Here is a 21,914-nt window from a genome sequence, read left to right as displayed (position 1 = left end):
GTTCCTTTTAAAATGGGGAACTGGGGCAGCACAACTGAAGCTCTACGACTGTCTCAACTACTGGGTTTTGGGGTTGCATTAGGAAATCATGAGAATCCAAATCTCAATTTCATACAGATTCCAGATTCACTGCAGGTTCCAGAATTTCCTGAAACATTCTTCCAATTTATCACTCAGGATTCCCTTGCCAAAGCTAACAAAGTCTAAATTCCTTACGGAAAAGCCACCAATAAGCACCACCACAAATAAGATCAAATGACGCCTGCCCTTCACACCAAACATATAAACTGTTACTCACACAGGACTGTGCTGGAGGCAGCTCTCAGCTGAAGCCGAATCTGTGAGACTTCATTATCGCAATTTTGGATGGAGTGTGAAGACTGTCAGTGAACCAGGGCCCCAGTGTGAAGCAGAGAACAGATCCCCTGACGTCTGCCTGAACATTTCCTTCCCACCTCTGTCTTGGATAGTGAACACCCTCAGAGCTACTGAGTCACCCGCATTTGCAGGTCATTTATCCAGCCACCAGGATAACATAATGCCATAAAATGCCTTCTCAGGCCTTTGTCATACTCAACAAGGAAGCTCAGAAGGCTACATAAGCCCAAGGAAGGGGGAAGCGTCCTCCAAACAGACAAAAACCAAGGAAAACCGTGCCGAGACTCTCTCAAGAGAGCAGAAACACAGCCCGATGTAGCCTTTCAGGCCCTGCTGGCTGCAGCCCTGCGTTAGGTGGCACCCTTTCCACAGATGCATCCTGCTGGGCCCATTTGAAAGGTCCTGTGAGAGACACTCACCCCCACCTTCCAACTCCTACAAGACCCGCTGCAGCCCCACTCCACCCCGGGGCCGACTGTGCAAGTCTCCCTGGCGAGACCCCTCAGAGCCTGAGCAGCGAGACTGGGAAGCACCAAGGATCCAGAAACGCACAAACCTGTTCTCCTCAGTGCTGCTTTCTGGGTTCCAAATTGTCTTCAGAAGGAGTCCTGCACAAACCCCGGGCTGGGGAGCCAGCCACGGCCCAGCAGCACCCGGCTCATGCGCTCCACCCACCCCACAGAGGACTAGGGAGGCCCCAGCACGCTCTGTCCGCGGGGGCAAGACACCAGAAACAGCCACAGTTCAGGGTTCTGCCACCCGCCCCGCTGCCCTAATTACCTGCTGTGATCTGAATTCTCATTGGTTGGGAAGGGGATCTCACTGCTCAAGCTCTCCCTGCTGCCTCCTTGCAAACATAAAAAATCCAAAACCGCTCTTAAAGAACGTTTACTATAACCTCAAAACAAGACCCATCCCGAGACCGGGGAAGATACACACGCACATCTGACATCTGGTGGGCGTCAGTGACTGACGCCACGGCTTCCTTGTGGCCTGTGAAGTGGGAGGCCTGTGACTCAGGCTGGGGTCTGAATAGGGGTCTTCCAAGCAACTAGGCAACCAGGACACACACACCAAACCCAAATCCCTGCACTCATGTACCTGCCAGAAATGCTGCGTGGCCAGACACCAGTTGTGAATCAAGACCGATCTGTGTCCTGTGGCCCTCACAACGTCCATACACGCCTGGGCCCAGCTCAGGCCCGCACTGTACCCTGCTCGCCTCCAGTGGGGCTCTCTCCTGCCAAGGGGATGGCCCTGAAGTCCGTTGGGATTTCCAAAGCTCTCCAAAGTCGTGCTTCCTCCTGCTTGTTCCGAAGGCCTAAAGCCCTGAATACACCAGTGAGAATTAACCTAGCCTCTTAAGGCAGCTCAAACACCTAAACACAGGAACGCTGGACCTCTCTGCCCTCCAGAGCAGCCGATAACCCACTGGGCTAAGCAGAAGGCACACACCTCACATCCACAAGCCAGTGGCCCTCACGTTTGCATTCCAGGAGCCGCCATTGTGAGTCCCTCCAAGGCTTCCAAGTCCCACTTGATTGTTTTCATTGTATCTCTATAACGTCAGTAACATTATATCTCATGGTATCAAGGAGATCATCTCTAATTTTATGAGCACATATGCTCCCTGACTTACCATGGGATGAAACTTTCCAATAAACCCAGTGTAAGCTGAAAATATCCTAAATAGAAAGTGCATTTGACATAATAGTTTCGACTTACAACGGGTTCATCCAGAGGCAGCCCATCTCGGGCCGAACAATTCACTGAGTGTGACTAGTTCACACCATCACAAGGTTTGGGGGGGGAAAAAAAAGTCACAAATGTAACCATTGTGAGCCAGGGACCATCTGTATTGTGGCTCCTGTCTTCAGAGACAATAGAAACATCTTCTTAGACAAGAATCACAATTTATAATCCTCAAAATGTTAAACTAAAATTAGTTTAACAATCTACAGGTTCAAGCAAACCCAAAGTAGGCCCACAAGGCCATTTGTGCCATTCACTAAGACACACGACTCTGTAATAACCCTCACCACACCCCTCAGTGTGGTTCCCAGAGGTGGCTGAGGCTTGTGGCTATGGACACTAACGAAACCAAAAATCAGAGTACGCAGGTGCACTCAAGTTATATGACTTCTCCACTAGAATATGCACAAATGTTCATCAGCAAATCTGATCTTTGCTTTACCTCCCTCCCATGACCTCAAAAGGAGTCCACTCCCCGCCCCACACACACACACACACCCCCACTTCAAAAACATAATTGTTACTTGCATTCAATTCTGGGTATTTGGAATAGACCTAATGGGGGATTAAACCTCTCCTCCAATCCATTGCTTAGTCTTCTTACAGGATGAAGGATTTTGCATAACACAAGTCAGCATATAAAAGATCTTGTATAGAAACATACTTTCAAGTGGTCCTCATTATACTGATTCAATATACAAAGGACCCAACATACAGCAGAATGTCTATTAGAAGAATAATTTGTTCCCCTAAAAATCATAATGTATACACAGAAAAACATATCCTATATATCATTCTTTACCATATAGTCATACAAACAAAGGAGTATCACAAAAGCAAAAGAACACATTTGGTTTGACTCGCAGTTCTAAATTTAATATAAAATTGCTAAAACCACCAAGACAAACATGACTGAAATATTTAATGATCTTCACCTAAATTCAAATCACCATTCAACCACCAATACCTCTGCTCTCCTTACAGGAACTTTCCAAAAGTAAATTCTGGAATTAACAGGACAGTTTTCTGGTGATAGAAATTAGGAAGAAATTGGTTGAAGGCTGTTCCTTGGCTGTCAAACTTTTTCTCAATATTTTGTAAAATAAAAGCATCAAACAGATCTTTACATTAACTTACAATCTATCAAGCAATACTGGAGCAAGCTTTAAATAATAGCCACATTCTATCAGGGCTAACATTATATCAGCCTCAGTCTCATGTCTTGCAGCATCCACAGTTCGTCTTCTCAAAACCACTTAAGATTTCATAATTAACTCAAACTATGTAAGTAATCTCCTTGATCTTTGACATGATGGGGTGATTTTCCCCCAAAATAGTACCTCTTTCCTTGACATGATTTAATCTGTGGTTAGAGTATTTAACAGGATTTTTTTCCTTCTTAGAAAATATACACCTTTCCAATATGAAAAACACTAACTGATAATGCTATAGCTTAACCAGCTCAAAGGCTTTTTTTAAAAGTTACAAAAAGAACCTAACTGAATCTTTGGACCTTATGTGAGGCAGTGTCCAGGGTCACTGGGACCCCCGCTTGGTCAGTGCAGCCAGGTACCAGTTAAAGACAGAAACCCAAGCGTTCACTCAAAGCCCCTTCCCAGCGGTTCATCCTAGTGGAAGCCATGGGCACAAAGGAATGCGGCATTCCACGGAGGATTTTGGGGATAGGATGCTTGAGAACATCAAAGTGGCTCACGTCCCCCGAGTATAAAGCCAGTGACTGCTCCCGACTTCAATGCAGCACCATCCACAGCAGCCAAGGTCCGAAATCATCTGAGTGCCCATCAACAGGGGATGAAGGGAACGTGGCCCGAACATACACAGGAGCAATACTCCACCACACAGCGGAGAGCCCTGTCATCCGCGACAGCATGGATGGAGCTGGAGGACATTACGTTAAGCAAATGAGCCAAGCAAAGAAACGGCACATGTTCTCATAAGCAGGAGCTGAGAGCAGATCTCATGGAGGCCAAAGGTAGGTGGCCAACAGGGCCCAGCAGAGCCCACTTATAAGCAGGATGGGCAGAGGCTGGTAACGGGCACAAACACACAGCCTAATGGGAGCACAAGACCTACTACTGATAAATCAGCAGGGGGATGGCAGTGGGTCATCTACTGTGTATTTCAAAACAGCTAGGAGAGAATAACTTCAACATTACCAGCACAAGGAAAAGAAAATATTTCAAGTGAAAGACATCCCAAGTACCCAGATTTGATCAATATAGGGATGAATCAAGATATCACATGCACTCTGAAAATATGTACATATATTATGTATCAACAAAAACCGAAACCAGTGACAGAACCAATTGTGAAGCACGTGCAGAAGAATGGGAAGCCTGACATGGTGTGGCTGTGTGTCCCCACCCAAATCTCATGCTGAACTGTAACCCTGTGTTGGAGGTGGGCCCTGGCGGGAGGTGATTGACTCATGGGGGTGGTTTCTAATGGTTTAGCACAATCCTCCACGTGCTGTCCTCATGATAGTTCTCCTGAGATCTGGTTGTTTGGAGGTGCATGGCACCTTCCCCTTCTCTCTCCCCTTCCAGCCATGTGAAGACATACCTGCCTCCCCTTCACCTTCCACCCTGATGGTAAGTTTCCCCAGATGTAGAAGCTTGTCCAGCCCACAGAACTGTATGCCGATTAAACCTTATTTTCCTTATTACCCAGCCTCAAGTAGCTCTTTATAGCAGTGGAAGAACAGTACAGTCCTCAGGACCGGCAATGTTTTCCTTCTACCCAGCGGCCAACAAGGTCCCACACCCTAGCTGGTTTTCCGAAGCCTTTTCCAGAATGCTGAGGCTGTTTTGGGGATACTAACTTTCCCCATCTGACAAACCAGATGGGGCATCCAATTTGCCTCTTACCACCTTTCTCAGAGAGATCCCACCTCTGAAACAGCCTCTGCCAGGGGCCTCCTTCAGCAGCAGCAAAGCTGAGTATTCCTTGCACTTCCCTTCTTCTAAACAAGTAAATATCTTAAGCTTGTTTTTCCATCTTCCCAGCTCATTGAAAAAAATCTCTTATGCTTTCTATTTTCCTAAGAGACACACACACACACACGAGAAAAGCCATGAAAGCAGGGGCTCTTGTTCTCCCAGATCTGAGCCTGGCCCTCAAACACTAGCCGAATTCATACTAACACAATATTCAGAGGCAGAAATGCAAATATCCCCACGACTTCAAACACCCTAAGGATCTAACAGGCCGAATGGCTCATGTAACTATGGTTTGTGCTGGGCCATTCCACTGGTGTCCAAATCCCTGTCCAAGTAAGCTATTTTGGGACTTTTCAGACAGCTGTTTTTTGTTGTTCTGTTTTGTTCTGTTTTTATTAAAGGGATCTATTACAATTACAATCAAGAATATCCCAGGCCGAGTGTGGTGGCTCATGCCTGTAATCCCAGCACTTTGAGAGGCCAAGGTGAGCGAATCACCTGAGGTCAGGAGTTCAAGACCAGCCTGACCAACATGTTGAAACCCCATCTTTACTAATACAAAAATGAACCAGCCATGGTGGCAGGCACTTACAATCCCAGCTACTCAGGAGGCTGAGGCAGGAGAATTGCATGAACCAGGAGGTGAGGCTGCAGTGAGCCAAGATCGCACCACTGCATTCCAGCCCAGGCAACACAGCAAGACTCTCTCAAAAAAATAAAAATAAACCACCATGCCCACTTAGTTCTTCACCAATGTCAGATACATCGGTTAAAAGAAAAATAATATGAAAGCATGTTTTTAAATTTCAGTGTTGAATTTAACCATATCTTTTAAGATATGAAGATAGAAGTTCCCCAAGGATCGGGGGAGAAAAAAAGTACAGTTAAAAAAATTTTTAAACCTCAGGAGAAATACAAGTATGGGGTTAGACCTGAAGGCAAAACTTTTTCTTTGCACTTTGATTTCAAAAGAACAGAGATGCCCAAAATATTAACTCTCCCATCTGCATTTTATATTCCTCTACATCCTTTAGAAAGGCTGGAGATGGGATCCCAGGTTCCAAAGTGCCGGGCCATGGTTCACATCAGGCGGCATCTTCCACAGCCGTTTACTTCCGACTGTGCCTAGAGAGCTCTGTGACCCAATTTACACAAAAATGTCCTAATTTACACACGTTCATCACTATGAACAAAGTCTCAAGAAAGGAGACAAATATTGACACTCCACAGAAGCAAGCATTGTCATCTGAAAAGTGTTAGGTTCCCATGAGCCAGGCAGCTTGGTTACAGAAAGCACTGGCTGACTTGCTGGTTTAATGTTAAATGCATTTAAAATGTTAAGTGATCCGGCTCCCCCTCCCAGTGGGTGTGCGCGTTGAGCTGGCTGCAGTAGTGATGCACACTGACCATGTTCTTTCCTTTGGTTTTGCTTCAAGCAGAGCACCCCACACCCAGGAAGAGGCCATAGGACAGCATCGAGGTCTAGGACAGTTCTCAGGAGAGCTGCAGGCTGACTGCCTTGCCCGCAAATAGTCTCTCATTTCAGAGGAAATCACTGAACAGAGTTCGTAACACGTGAATCTTAACTCATATTTCTAATTTCATCCCATTAGAACTTTTGAAGAACCGATGTGCACCTGCTCCAAGTCAATGAGAGGACACTCGGACAGTCCCTCACAGGTCGTCGGCCTCCGCCTCCCACCTAGAAAACGTCAGCTCAAGCCAATCACAGCGCAGTGCGATTTTCTATAAATAACGTGCACACCTGCATCTGAACTGAGATGTGAATGTCTGGAATGTGCCTGCCACGCCCAGGGGGAACTGCAGCAGCTGTGGGGACACAAGCCGCTAAGGAATCTGATTTGGAGGGAACTCAAGGCAACTAAAACTAGTTCCACTGGTTTGTCTTGGCAAGGCTTGACCAGGCAAACTGTTATCGCTGTTGTTAATTCATGGTAATTGGGATGGGGACTTAACAGTAAGTAATTAGAGCAATTACAGAATTTGCTCCTCATTCGCAATGGCAGATTCCTGAGAATGGAAGAATTGTTGCCCAGGAAGAGTTCAACAGGTCCTCCCCACGCCCAGGGAAACATGGCATTTCCACGCACCCCTGCTTTGGTCCCCAGGCCACCACCCTCCTGATCTCCGCCATCTGATGGCATCACTCCCCACAGCTGGAAACACCTGACCGCTTGTCACCCTCCTGTCCTCCCTGCCTTCCTCCAGCCTGGGATATTCAGGGATGCCCACATACAGGACCAGGAAACCAGGGTTATCCTAAACCAGTGCCTGCATTCAAAGTCCTCCACGGCAGGACAATCACCAACGGCCAATACTCCCAGAACCTTCCACCTCAAAATGGGAGCACATCTGGATTCAAGCTGACAATGCTGCATTCTCTTTGCCATGAACACACGGAGGCATGTCAGGTTCCACCTAAAGGTATCATCAGGTTCCACACTGGTCAGGAGCCCAAGCCTAGTCACTCTGTATGATCTCACTTCACCATCCACAGAGAAGCCTGCAGTTTTCCTCTGGTACACAGTGTGGATGGTGGATGCATTTCCCCTGAAGACTCGGAGATGGGAACCTGGCCAAGGAGGCCAGTCACCCCAGCCCCTGCAAGGCCCGGACCTGCCCGTCTGCTCTCTGCACACAGTACCACAAGTCTAGCAGTGCTGGCTCTGTGGTGGGATCCATCTGGGCCTGCAGAGGACCAGGGGCACAGAAACCGTGCAGCCTGGCTGCAGCCAGATGCCTAAGGGATCCCCACAAAGCTCCCCAGCCAAGATGCCCTCACCACAGGCAGAGCCATGCAAGAGAACTGCCGGCTGAGCTAGAAACCTCCCAATCTGCTCAGCCAACTCGAAGGCAACAGCCACCTACAGCTGCTGAGCCCCGAAACGTGGCCACTAGACCTGAAGGGCTGAATCTGGAATTTAACCTGTGAAGTTCTTTTCCAGTGTGATTAGCTATGTAATCAAATCTTTATTCTAATTAAAGGAGTCTCAGGTTATGGGCTCCCTTGTCGGGCATCACAGCTCCAGGGAGTAAGAATGGGAAGGAGAGGCCCAGAGCCTCTCTCCATTCTCCACGCTAATTCAACACGTCATCATAAGGACAGGCACTCCAGCAGGAGAGGTGTGCATGGGAAGAACTGGGTTGGCCCTGACACAAGCATGACCCCCATGGCATCACAGCTGCCTCAGCCAACAGGCAAAAGACAATGATGCCCACCTGGATAGGCCACCGGATGTGATGAGGCACCCCAAGCCCTAGTCCCACAGCAGCCAGAGACCACCCGCTGCTCATCCCAGGTGAAACAGGCAGAGCTGCCCGAGCCCTCCAAAGCAGGAAGAATTAAGGAGGCAATTCCCGGGATTCCCACGACACACATGACACTCCTCGGAGACAGACACAAGCTTCGCTGTGAAAGTGCAGAGGACGGTGCAGTCCCTAGGCGGGCTGCTTCTTCCAATGATCGGGGAAGAAACCAGATCCGTTTCCTTGTAGGAGAATCATTTAGTACTGTTATTAGACAGAAGACAGAAGGTAGCTGATGTTATCAAATCAACAAGCACCGCAGGGCAGCTTCTCCAAGGAGGACCTGGAAACTTGCAGCCACCCACGTAGGGGCCGCAGTGTTTACAATGGAGACACGGGTGACTGAAGTCTGGCTTCCTCAGGGAAGCTAAATTTGAACTTTCACTACTGAGGAATCGGTCATTTACAGTCACTCACCCTCAATGTAGAAGAGGGCTCAAGACACTGCACCAGACTTCAACACTCAGGGTTAGGGTCAGGGTCAAATTCACAAGTTTTACAAAATGTATTTACTTGGGATGTCAGAAAAGATGTAACTTCACACACCACCCCCCCCCAACCCCCAGGGTTTGCTTAGCCCCTTCACCAGTGGCTCTCACCAACAGATGACACATCCAGGCCTCATCCACGGCAGCACAGAAAAGCACTTGGAAGACAGCCACTCCCACCAAGCTTCCTGGCTTTGGTGTTTAAATTCTGCATCTCATACGTGAGATTACACTCCTCCGAACAACAGACATTGCGACTGTCATTTCACCCAAAAGGACTTTAGGAAATGACACGCGGCCCAAACGCCAGAGGCCGCCGGCTGCCTTACTCCAGCCTAATTCCTTTGTGCCTCTATGGAGGCTTCACAGATATAGCCCGGTCACATTAATGACCATATGAGAAGCTCAGGGCATAGTGAACTCAGTGCTGAATTTTTCCATTTATCGCCCCTTTGTTTTATCCAGAAGACAGCTGAGAAAGGCTGGGGCAGATGATCTCCTCCAGGGTAATGACTCCACCCACTTCTCTTCACCCCAGGTCACCCCCTCAGTCACACACTTTTGAGAAACCAAAGCAATTCTGTTCTCTTCACTCTGGTTTCCAAGTACTAAATTCCTCTGTTTTCTCAATTAGATTATCAAGCAGCTGTTTGTAATCTGGACTGCAATCTGATACAATTTAAAGCTAATTTAGGCCGGGCGCGGTGGCTCAAGCCTGTAATCCCAGCACTTTGGGAGGCCGAGACGGGCGGATCACGAGGTCAGGAGATCGAGACCATCCTGGCTAACACGGTGAAACCCTATCTCTACTAAAAAATACAAAAAAAAAAAAACTAGCCGGGCGAAGTGGCGGGCGCCTGTGGTCCCAGCTACTCGGGAGGCTGAGGCAGGAGAATGGCGTAAACCCGGGAGGCGGAGCTTGCAGTGAGCTGAGATCCGGCCACTGCACTCCAGCCTGGGCGACAGAGCCAGACTCAGTCTCAAAAAAAAAAAGAAAAGAAAAAAAAAAAAAAGAATTTTAAAGCTAATTTAGGTTGCGGTAATAGCTATTTACATTATAGACGGCAGGAATAACTTTAATCTGTTTGTTCATAGGATCAATTTTGTAAATAAACTATTCAATGATTGTCTTCAGATACAAATTTGCTCATAAAAGATTTTCCAGTAGGAATTTTTAAATCCATTGTCTGTATTCCCTGAGCCTGTCTCTGCACCTTCCCCCGAGGGCACAGCAGGACTTCCCAGGGCATCACATTAGCAGGCCCACTGAAGAGAACCAGCCCACAGCCCCCAGCCCAGGAATTCAGTCCGAGCCCCAGCAGCCCCTTGTCCAGCTGGGGCTTCCTCACCAGCACAGCACCCAGAGATCTTCCAGGCTTAATGCCACGTGTGTGTGGAGAGTGCTGGAAGGACCACAGTGGACATTCTGCAAATGCAAATTCCCTCCTGGAACAACCCAACAACCCTCTGTACTTTCCTCAAAGTACCCATGCCAGGCAGGCATAGAGAGTCTAATGTCTAATGGGGTGCCTAGGAATCAGCATTTAACTCTGATGAATAAAAAAGTCTGAGAGGCCGGTCAATAAGAGGCTGCTGTGGCCTCCACTCATTTGCAGGCTCTGGAGAGACAGATTCAGATAACAGGCCGGATAGGACAAGGATGGGGAGGTGGAAGGCAAATTACAGGGACCACCAACCACCCTGCCACCCCCACTGAGACTCCATGATGTAACGAGAGGCAAAGCCAGGGAGAAAAGATGCCCACACCACGCGAGGGACTGAGATTTCACCTAAAGTGCACAGCATATGGCTGAGGGCCAAGGTTGGGCAAGCCAGGAGCACAGAATGGGGTTCACAGGCCCAGAGGTGCCCCCCCACACCCAGACCTCCCAAGCACTGCCTGTGTCTCCCGCCTGATTTCCTGCCCCCCTTCTGTTTTGGTTTCTCAGCTGCCCCCCACCACCACACCCCCCTCTCAAGATTGGTGGACTGAAAAGAGCAGGTGGCGTAAGAGCTGGGCTCTGGGACAAACATCCTGCCTGAGACATGAGTTCTAACCCACCCAGCTGTGATGTGAGCCCCTGAGATTTCTCAAATGAGAGATGGAATGGTAACTGAACCCACGTCCCAGGGCGGCTATGGAGACTGAGATCACATAGCCACACCTCGGCGTCCAGCACACATGGGACACCAGCTGTGTTGTCCCTGATGGGAATCCCTCTATGCCCCCTTTGCTACCAGAGCCAACTCCCAGAAGTAGCTGTGGAGGGTGCGTCCTCCATTCCCACTCCACTCACCTCCCATCACTCCACGCAGTGACCTGCCAAGCAGCAGCCACCAGCAAACCCGGCCCCACTGGATAACTGACCACCACCCCCCCCCCTTTGGGGATTCTTCCACTGGCAGTTCCGAAGCAGGCCGAGAAACTGCCTTCAAGGGCACTCACCTGTTCCTTATTGCACGTAATGACCTGCCACGCAGGACCACCAGCAAAGCCGGCGCCACCATCCAGACTCCAGGGAATAACTGACCCACTACCCCCCACCTTGGGTCTTCTTCCACTTGCGGTTCCGAAGAGGGCTGAGAAACCGCCCTCAAGGGCGCTCACCTGTTCCTTATTGCATGTAAGGACCTGCCACGTAGGGCCACCTGCAAACCCGGCTCCACCATCCAGGTTCTGGTGGGTAACTGCACCCCTCTCCCGCTTCCTCCTGGGGTGTCTGGCTCAGAAACTGCCCTCCAAGGGCACTCATCTGTTCCTTATTGCACTATTACCTCATTTACAGAAATCCACTTTGACTTCCAGCACGGCAGGTGTGACAATTTAGGAATCCTGCTTGCTTGCAAGCTCCAAGAGCTTGAGGTCACATCCACCTCACCAGCATCCCCGAGACCCAGCATGGTCCCACTCTGTTTAAAATTCCAAAATACTCTTTCAAACTGCTATTAGCATTTGGTTTGCACATAAAATGCTAAAAAACCTTCAAGTGAAACATCAGCAGTTGGTTCAATCATAACATGTGAGTTACACAACTGCCAAGTTGTAAAGCCTCATGCATTTAAAACATTTTATGTATGGCCAAATGGTTCATTAATATAAATTATGAGAATCTCTAAGAAACAGGTATTTTTCTGGCATTAGATGACCAAAGGAAAACTGGGTTCTGGCTGGCTTGCGAGCCTGTAGAGGCAGACATATCTGCTGACACAACCAAGCTCCTTGCCACTGACGTGGCCTCATCCCAGGCCCCTCACGCACCTGGAGGAGCAAGCTGACCTGCCCACATTTCTCAACTGCACAGCTGTTGCTCACACCGCAGATGGAGCTCAAGGCACGAGCAAGCCACCACACTAAAAATACCACGCAGCGTCCACGCCAGGTGACGATGGTTTTCACTCCATCCCAAAGCCCCATGTGAGAGTTTACAGCCATGACTACTAAATGGATTTCTAGGCCAAGACATATTTGCTTTTATGCAACAAAGTTAAAAGAGTATCCCTCAGATACAGGCTCAAACTGTGGAATACTTATTTGGGAACAGAGCCTCTGCCAGATCAGGATAAGCACTTGGGACAACACCCCGTGACCTCCGTCCACACAAACCCATCCAGACCAGAGGCCTCCCGCACTGCTCTGGAATTTCTGTGGATTTCTGTAAACGAGGTATTAGTGCAATAAGGAACAGATGAGTGCCCTTGGAGGGCAGTTTCTGAGCCTCCCAGCCACACAGCATTGTTCAGGCTGAAGCCACACCACCTCCAGAAACACTCTCCCTCGCCGAGGTGTGCCTGGCTTCTCCCTTTTTCCCCAAACAAAACCTGAAAGAACAGGTCTGTGTAGAAAAACACAAACTACTAGCCATTCCTCTTCCCAGTTCAGGCTGCAGGAAGCTCATTTCAGCCCTCACCGTGTTCTGACTGTGGCTTGGTTCCCAAAAGAAATAAAGTCCGAATTCTAGTCCCTGTCTCCTGGGCGGTGTGGCAGGCATACATACCTTCAGTTACATGAGGAAAGGCGTGGCGAGCTCCCTTCCTTCAGTAAAACTGCACGGTTCCCAGAACCCTGATGCCCCCTCTGTGAACACCTGGACACAGCACATTTCAATGCGTGCACCTTTGTGAGCTAGTTTTCTATTTCTCCACTAAATCACCCCAAATTTAGTGCCCTAAACACTGACTTTTCTCACATTTCTGGAAGCTGGAGTACAAGTCCCACCACCTAACATCGAGGTGTCGGCAGGGCTGGGTCTGGGGAAGCGACCGTCTCCTTGCCTCCCGCAGCCTCTAAAGGCTTCCGCATCCCCTAGTCCATATGGCACCCACTGTCTTCAGGACCCACAGCGGCTCTGACGGCCGCTCAACAGGAAGATGCAGAACGTCAGGAGCCCGGGCTCCAATGCTAGGGCCAAACCTCCCCCACCCTCCCAGCTCCTCACGCACTCCCGTGCGAGCTAATATAGATTCCACTTTAACTAGTGTCACCTGTGTAAGGGGTACGTACCCAGCTGTGAACTGGTTACCCTCGCCCACACAGACCCCGGGAATAAACTCACAGGCCATGGACCACTCCATAAGCAACGAGTGACCACCTGCTCGGGGACCTCCATGGCCCAGCAGAGCCCTGCGGTGTCTCCCCGTGGGCTCAGGGACCAGCGGCCGGTGTCTGCAGCGCCAGAGGGCCCTGGATAAAAAAGAAAGCTCCCATGTCGGGAGGCACCCACCCGAGGTTGGGTTCCTGGTACTTTAAGGAGCCCAGGTGGACAAGCCGTGCCGCGTGCAACTCCATCACCAGAATAACGGCTGCACGTGGCAAGTGCACGGGTGGCCACCCCTCAGCCCAGCTGGCCTCGCTAAACACATCACCGCCGTGACGCCCAATCAGACTCAGCTGCTGGCACAGTCCAGGCATCCGCCCCCAAGAACATTCTGGATCACAATTCACAGTAGTGATTGCGATCAGGGCCACAGGTGGCTGAATGTATTTGCAGGAGGACGCCACAGCCGAACTGGCTGACTGAGAGCATTTCCCACTGTACCTTCTTACAACACCATTTTATTTGCGCTTTATTAAACTTTTATGGCTTTTTTCTGCCTATCTACTTTATGGGAGTGTTTCTTATTCTTATGACTGCAGCGATACTTCAAGCTACAACTATCAATGCGTAAAATTAGTTTGGAAGGCGCCTTATCATTACACATTTCACAAGCAAGCAGTCAGAGGCACCCAACCCGGAGGCCTGTTTTCTTCTCTGAGCCAAACCTACATTGGACTCAAAGAAAACTGCACACGGAGAGGGGCTGGATCTCAACTCCCATTCCTGGGGGGCCTCCTGGGGAGCAGATATGGAAGGAGAAGCCCTGGGCTACGGCACCATCGTACTAAAGAAAATCTATTTGGGTAAATGTAAGCATCAGACTGAAGAGATTAAGCAAACCATGAAAAGAAACCACTAACCACAGCTTCTCTAAAACAGAACTAAACTCCCTTTAGTTTGAATTGGAAAAGCAGAAGTGATGATCAGGATACAAAGAAAAAATGACAAAGTATCTGAACACAGGAGAATAAACAAGGGCCACTGTCTCTTCCTGTGTCAGTGGGAGCCTCACATCTAAGCTGGATTTAGAAGGTTGCTACTTTGGACTGAAAGTTATCCCCAACCCTAGTTTGTAAGCAAGTGGAGGAGAACGCTTCAATTATTTCAAGGTTTAGCGGTAAAGCTCTGCAACTCTCACAACCATTTTAATTGGTGTGAATTTTAAAGTGACTCAATCTGTTGGCTGGAGTATCTAACGGCTTAACCACGGGGTCATGTTGGAAAATTATTCCAATTGCTTTTGTTTTTCCTACTGAAGATGCATTTGAACGTTCTTGTAGTTTGCAGTTGGCTGGTTCTGACATTTGGTCCTGAGGAGGCCCAAGTACCCCGAGAGGAAGAATCTGAAACCTCAAGACACTCAAATGTTGTCTGGGGAGATGGAGACCCCAACCCGAGGGCCACTGACGGACTCAGCACGGGCACAGGGCCACCCTAGGCAACGGGCCACGTATTTGCCGCTTACAAAACAACATAAGCACACACCCCCAGGTGTGCACATATGTTCTGTACACACTCACATCTGTCCGTGCCAGCACCAGCAAACACTCCCAGGTGTGCACACATGCTCTGTACACACTCATGTCTGTCCATGCCAACACCAACATACAACCCCGAGGTGTGCACACACGCTCTGTACACATCTGTCCCTGCCAACACCAGCACACACCCCCAGGAGTGCACACAAGCTCTGTACACATCTATCCCTGCCAATGCCAGCACACATTCTGTACATACTCACATCTGTCCCTGCCAACGCCAGCATACACCCCCAAGGTGTGCACACACGCTCTGTACACGCTCACATCCCTCCCTGCCAATATGAGCACACACCCCCAGGGATGCACACACGCTCTGCACATACTCATGCCTGTCCCTGCAGCCTGAGTCAAACAGTTACAGAGAGGCAGAGGAGGAGGAGGAAGGACGCGATGGGCACTGAGGTCCTGGGCCGGTTCCCCTCCCTACCTGGGGAGAGACCCCTCATGTGATCCTGCCATCACTCACCCTTCCGCCTCCATCCTCCACCCTCCCACATGGATCAGGAGGACGCCCACTACACAGAGCTGTGATGAGCATGAACAGAAGATGGCAGGAGCTCACGCCAAGGTGCTGAGCACGGGGCCTACGGAGTGCTTCTTTCTGCTGTGGCTGACATCATCAAAGAAGAGGCTGACACGGCTTCCGGAGAGAACATCCCTCACTGAGAAACTGAAACGTGTGACCTAGGAGCCTGTGAAGGTCTAAGAACAAACCAACAAACCATACGGCTTTGTTTGTTTTCAAACACCATAGCCTGTTTTTTCTTTTCTTTAATGGTCTACCTTGGGTATCATTTAGTTTAATTTCAAGTTAAGTCCAATAAATACACAAAATCACAGGACTGAGCATGGAGCATTGTTTCACTTCATGTCCTCCAGCCTTTAGGACACATTAAGGAAAGACATGATTCCAGGATTCCCATTAGAAAGGCTGCCCTGAGGCACTTGCTGGGGCAGCCAAATTGCAGCTGTTGGTGCTGCCCCCAAGCTGCTTGGATGAAGCAGAAGATTCCGGAGGTCTCTTCTCTTCTGCCCCTTGCCCAGGAGAGAAGGTTAGGGGAGAAAGGTGAGAGAAGACAGGAAGAAGGAGGAGGGAGGGAGGGAGAGAGGAGGGGGGAGGGAGGGAGAGAGGAGGGGGGTGGGGAGGGATGGGGGGGTGGGGAGGTAGGGAGAGAGGAGGAGAGAGGGAGGGAGAGAGGAGGGGGGAGGGAGGAAGGAGGGGCATGTTCCTTCCACCAAGGCAGCTGCACTGCAGAGAGAATGGAGGGTGTGTTGCCTCTCAGGACAGCAAGTTCAAGCTGTTTATAATTGTTAGCATAAACAGGGACCAGCTGAGGACAGGGCTGTAATTGGAGTTGACAATGTTTTATTTTTATAGTTGATATTGGGGACCTGGACCTGAAGCACCGTGCCTTGCCCTTTCGCCAGATGGGCCAACGCCTCTCTATACTTGAGTCTATTTGACTAAATACCCGATATTGACTAGGAATTATGACGTGTAGGACACCCCTTACCACAGTAACGTCAAACTCACGTTCTAAATGCATTTTGCTCAGGGACTGGCTTCTAACTCTGGGTGGGAATGTTAAGCTCAGTCCCATTAAATTCAATAAGCATTTATCAAGAAACTCCTAGACCAAGAGCTGTGTTAGACACTGGGTATGGGGTGATGGGGATACGAAGATGTGGAATTAGAACTCGAGAAGCTCAAATGCTTTCATTTAATTCCCTAATGCAATTACCTAGCTTCAACCTGATGGCTGTAATGTCTAGATTCACATTTTCTTTATTCCAGTTCTACATAACAAAGCATAAATAATCACAGAGGAATGATTCTGTGTTGGACTATTCCGTGGACAGAGAAGAGCATTCTGACAGGCCTGAGACCCTGTCTCCGTTCCCAGGGAGCCCGTGAGGTGGCTGCACGGAGCACACGCGTGAAGATTCGGGAGCAGGAGCGTCAGGTGATGGGAGGAGCACGGAGGAGCACCAGGCAGATGCTTGCCGAGGGGCCGCTGCAGCCGGGCTGGCCGGGAAGGTCACGGGATCGGGCGCAGGCGTCACCCTCCAGCCGCACTTGGTTTTCATGAGGACGCCTGCAGGGAAGGGGATGACACTGAAATGCTGTGGCGCTGAGGGGAGGAGGGGAGGGACGCAGGGCTGAGGGCTGGCCACCACCCCTTTCCTCCCTGCCCCTATGGACGCTGCCAAAATCAGCCCCAATGGGGAGAAGCGAGGTGGGTGAAACAGGTGGACGGATTGGCTTCCATGGAATTCACATATTCCAGCCATTAAAAATCCCTTCTGAGTTTTCATCTGGAAAACTTTGTAAATGTATTTAGGGACAAGAGGCAGAAGATGAAGGCAACACAGTTGGGCTCAAACCGCCGCCCTTCTCCTTCTCTCTGCATCCAGGACCCGCCCCGAGCCCCTGAGTGTGAGGACCCGGAGCTGCCCAGCTCAAGGGCGCGGCCCCTGACCAGAGGAAGGAGGCGCACAGCGGGGCCCCCAGCAGTGGATGGCAGGATCTGTGCTGTCTCAGTCCCAGGGCCCCAAGCAGAGAAGACCTGGGGCTCCCAGCTGAAGTTTTGCTGTCTCCTCTGTCACCAAAGTCGAGAAGGACTGAGTGGGACCAACGCTGGACCTGCCGGCTCCTCAGTGGCTGCCGATGTGGCCCTCAGGCTGCGGGTGAGACCGTCTAGGGGAGCCCAGACAGCGGCGAGAATCACAGCCACAAGTGCTCCAGGGGCCCCAAAACACAAGCGCAGCCTGAGGAAGGCAGCGCCCGCTCAGATCCCCGTCCAGGCTTGTGTGCCACACTCAAGAGGCACACTGCACCAGAACCTGGTGCTTCAAGTGGCTTTGTGGGGTGTAGGAACACAAAGTGGGGCCTCGAGTGGCTCATAAGTCACTCCGAACAGCTCGTGGGGACCCGGGCGTCCCCTCTGGACTTGGCTGGCGTCTCTCCAGGGCGGGCTCCAAAGTCCCAGGGAGGAGCTGAGCGTGGGTCTTGCTCTGACCTGAGGAAGGCCCCTGACAAGTATCCTGAACATGCAGGCACACAGCTGGCTGACTCATCTGAAGGGACCTGCTGAACTACCAGCCAGGGAAGCCTGGAGAGAACTCGATGAACACACGAATCCTGCCCAGGCGCCCACCTGGGGCACCCAGGAGAAAACAAGGGAAGCTGTGAAGACGGAGGTGTGCACAGGGCTGGGAGAACCCAGGGAGGAGCCGCACTGGGGACCGGGAGGGACGGAGGGCTGGGCCCCACAAGCAAACTAGGGAGGCGCTCAGTGCCATGAAGACCCCGCTGCACCCACACCTGCAGGCCTGGCTGGCAGCAGGACCTTGGCTGCAGGGGCCCAGGAGCACGTGTGTTTGGCAGGAGCTGCCCTCCTGGAGCCGCACTAGGGGGTACCGTCATTTTACAGGCAGGTACCTGATATCAACGATGACAATCAACCATGCCACCCTGAATTACAGCCGTGTCCTTAGCGGGTCACTATTTACGTTGACAATTACAAAGAGCTTGAACTCGCTGTCCCAAGAGGCAACAAGCCCTTCATTATCACCGCCTCAAGACTCTGTGCGGCCCACCTCCCCCGGGGCTTCCCGTGGGGGGCAACGTGAAGTCCCCTGACAGTGACTCAGAGCCAGCCCAGTAGCTTCAGTGCAGGAAAAATCACAAAAACTCAAACACATCCTAAACATGGGCAGTTGGCAGGAGCCGATTCCTCAATTAAACCTGTTCGGAGGCTTTCTGGGCTAGCACAACTCTGATCACAGGCTTGGGCTTTCTGCTCCCTGTGAAGGGCGGGGAGGAGGCCGGGCTCTGCCATTCTACAGGCTCCGCTACGTGGAGTCTGCCCTGTGGCCTCGGTGGCCTGTGCCAGACAGTGTGACCGTCGCCCGCAGTGAACACTCGCCACAGCAGAGCAGGCTTGGGGAAGAACAGAAAGTGACCTCTAAGCCTACAGAAGACGCTAAGCCACGCACGGCCTCACGCGCACTGTGTATCAATCACGGCCGAAGCCCGAACGAGCTCTTAATAGTTCCAGTAAATGCAAAGGCCGCCCTGGAAAACTGCGTGAACCTTTCTGGCTACTCACAGGTGGGGAGCCACTGCTTGAGACACAAAGGTAAAGAATTAACCTGAAACTGCATATTATAAAACTTATTTTGAAATGACGGTGCTTAATTTAAAAGACTGCCAAAGAATACTGCATTAGAAAGTGACAGAGTGAACCCCTGAGGCTGACCACAGGAGTCCCTGGAAATTTCACCAAATGTTGTGTCAAAACTGGGAAACAGAAGAACCGCACCTGATGAAACATTCGATTAATCACTCGAGTCCTCCCCACATACGAAGTTATGTTAAAAAGTGTTCCCAGAAGGTAAAGTGAGCAGGAGGGCTGTGAACACAGAAAGAAAGAGCCACTTTGTCCATGGACCACGACAAAAGAAACGCTAACGAGTGCCTAGGACACACTGGAGTCCAGGGCTCCAGGCGCAGCTGTGACGGGGACACTCAGGGTCCCACTGTCCAGATGGGAAACCAGGGTGCAGAGCCAGTGAACGGTAGTTCATACTGCGCCAATCCCAGCTGCCAGGCTCTGGGGCTCCTGGGGACAGAATCCTGTTGACTTCACTCTGGGGTTCCAGAGGCGGCAGCATCCCCCAAAGGCACCTGGAGAAGTGGTGTTACCCTCTATCCCTCCATCCCCTGTCCCTGGTGTTACCCTCCATCCCCATTCCTGGCATTACCCTCCGTCCCCTGTCCCCAGGTTTCTCCATGTTGGTCAAGCTGGTCGTGAACTCCTGACCTCAGGTGATCTGCCCTCATCGGCCTCCCAAAGTGCTGGGATTACTGGCATGAGCCACCATGCCTGGAGATATATATATTTAGACAGAGTCTCCCTCTGTCGCCCAGGCTGGAGTACAGTGGTGCGATCTGGGCTCACTGCAACCTGCGCCTCCTGGGTTCAAGCAATTCTTCTGCCTCAGCCTCCCAAGTAGCTGGGATTACGGGCGCCCACCACCACTTCCTGCTAATCTTTTGTATTTTTAGTAGAGACAGGGTTTCACCATTTTGGCCAGACTGGTCTTGAACTCCTGACCTTATGATCCACCCGCCTTGGCCTCCCAAAGTGCTGGGATTACAGGCATGGCCCAGCCGACATGTTTTTAAAAATTAAAAGATGCCATTCTTTATGTTCCTGCACACTTCATGGCTAAATGAGAACTAATCACTAACTACCGTTAGCCAAGTGATTAAAAGATAAAAAACGTAAGCTCTATGTTGTGTTTATGGTCCAAAAACTTAATGCCTAAGAAGGTGAAAGAACAGCAAATAAACATTAAAGCAAAATTCACAATACCTAAGACACCTCAAGAACAGGCTTGAAAAGTTGCCAATAAGAACTTGGAGGCCGGGCGCGGTGGCCTGTAATCCCAGCACTTTGGGAGGCCGAGACAGGCGGATCACGAGGTCAGGAGATCGAGACCATCCTGGCTAACACGGTGAAACCCCGTCTCTACTAAGAAATACAAAAAACTAGCCGGGCGAGGTGGCGGGCGCCTGTAGTCCCAGCTACTCTGGAGGCTGAGGCCAGAGAATGGCGTGAACCCGGGAGGCGGAGCTTGCAGTGAGCTGAGATCCGGCCACTGCACTCCAGCCTGGGCTACAGAGCGAGACTCCGTCTCAAAAAAAAAAAAAAAAAAAAAAAAGAACTTGGAGATGTGCCAACCTAATTTAAGGCTTTTCAACTTATCCTTTGTGGGTCACAGGATCACCAAATATATAAACAAATGTAATAATAGAAGATTAAGTAAAAAGGAAATTGTAAGTTCACGTGTCAGGCTCTCCTTTTTACATCTCTTCCTTTCCCCTAGAAAATTTTGCTTTCTTTTGTTCTTTTCCCAAAAGGAGGTGTGTGTTACTTCCAACATTATATTGTAGTAACTTTACCATATTTTAGTTTTTAAAATTCATTTTCTTGATTTTTCAGATTCCATTTCCATTTCAGTTTGTACCTGAAGGAGAGAAGCATGGATTGAATTTGCCTGGGTTTTGTGAATTTCATAATATAAATTCAAAGCTCAGAAGTGGTAGGAATGCAGGCTTTGATTAGTGAATTTCAAGCACCCATTTCTCAGGATGAAGGACAATGTTAATTCTACTCTAAATAATCCTACCATTCAGAAAACCTGGTGTGTCTACAGGAAAAAAAAACAGGCTGTGACTACAAACCTGAAAGTAAAGGCAAACAACTGCCAGATAGAGGCAGGAAAATGGGGGAGGACCCTTGGTAAATATTGCACACCTTCTGGGGCCCCCATGGGCTTTGACTCAAGGGGGAGATGAAGGGTATTTGTTAAAGAAGTCACTGGGACAGACAAAAGCTTCTGGCACAGGAAGTTAGTTTGACTAAGGATACTGAAATGTAGGGAATTTGAATGTAGGAATTCCTGGGTGTGAGGTTGAAGTGAAACTTGACTGAAAAGAAGCTGCTGGTGGTGAGTCTCTCCTTAAGTGTTCCTGGCTTCTGGATAGTTGGTATAAACTCTGTGGTCCTCAAATAAAACGTCCTTGAGAATTTTGTAAGGTTAAGCACCTGGAAAATCACTTCAATGTAATGAATAGTAGCACTACCTCCGATGACTCTAACAAGCAAGCTATTAAGAAACAGAAAAGCTCACCGATCAAATTGAGATGCTAGAAGCATATTAAATCAATTAAATACATGGCACAAAACACAGTCAAAAAAGATGGGATATGTTAATCTATTTAGGATAAGGTGCATGCAGAGTAGAAAGGGTAGCAGTGTTTATATGTCCTCTGATACACTGGTGTAGTCACGAGAGCTAAGG

General features: G+C 49.9%; 1 long non-coding RNA gene across 1 annotated transcript in view; it reads right to left on the bottom strand.

The window, feature by feature from the left end:
• The window catches only part of LOC135966150 (uncharacterized), a 43,843-nt gene extending 34,468 nt beyond the window's left edge, over positions 1 to 9,375 (bottom strand). The window contains exon 1 of the long non-coding RNA XR_010579265.2: positions 9,017 to 9,375. This is a non-coding gene — a long non-coding RNA (uncharacterized lncRNA). The remainder of the gene's footprint in view (positions 1 to 9,016) is intronic.
• Positions 9,376 to 21,914: the final 12,539 nt, after the last annotated feature.

The sequence above is a fragment of the Macaca fascicularis genome, chromosome 11, assembly GCF_037993035.2.
Source record: "Macaca fascicularis isolate 582-1 chromosome 11, T2T-MFA8v1.1".
Lineage (NCBI taxonomy): Eukaryota > Metazoa > Chordata > Mammalia > Primates > Cercopithecidae > Macaca > Macaca fascicularis.
Note: the sequence above shows the minus strand (reverse complement) of the source record. Positions and strands in the feature narration are given on the sequence as shown.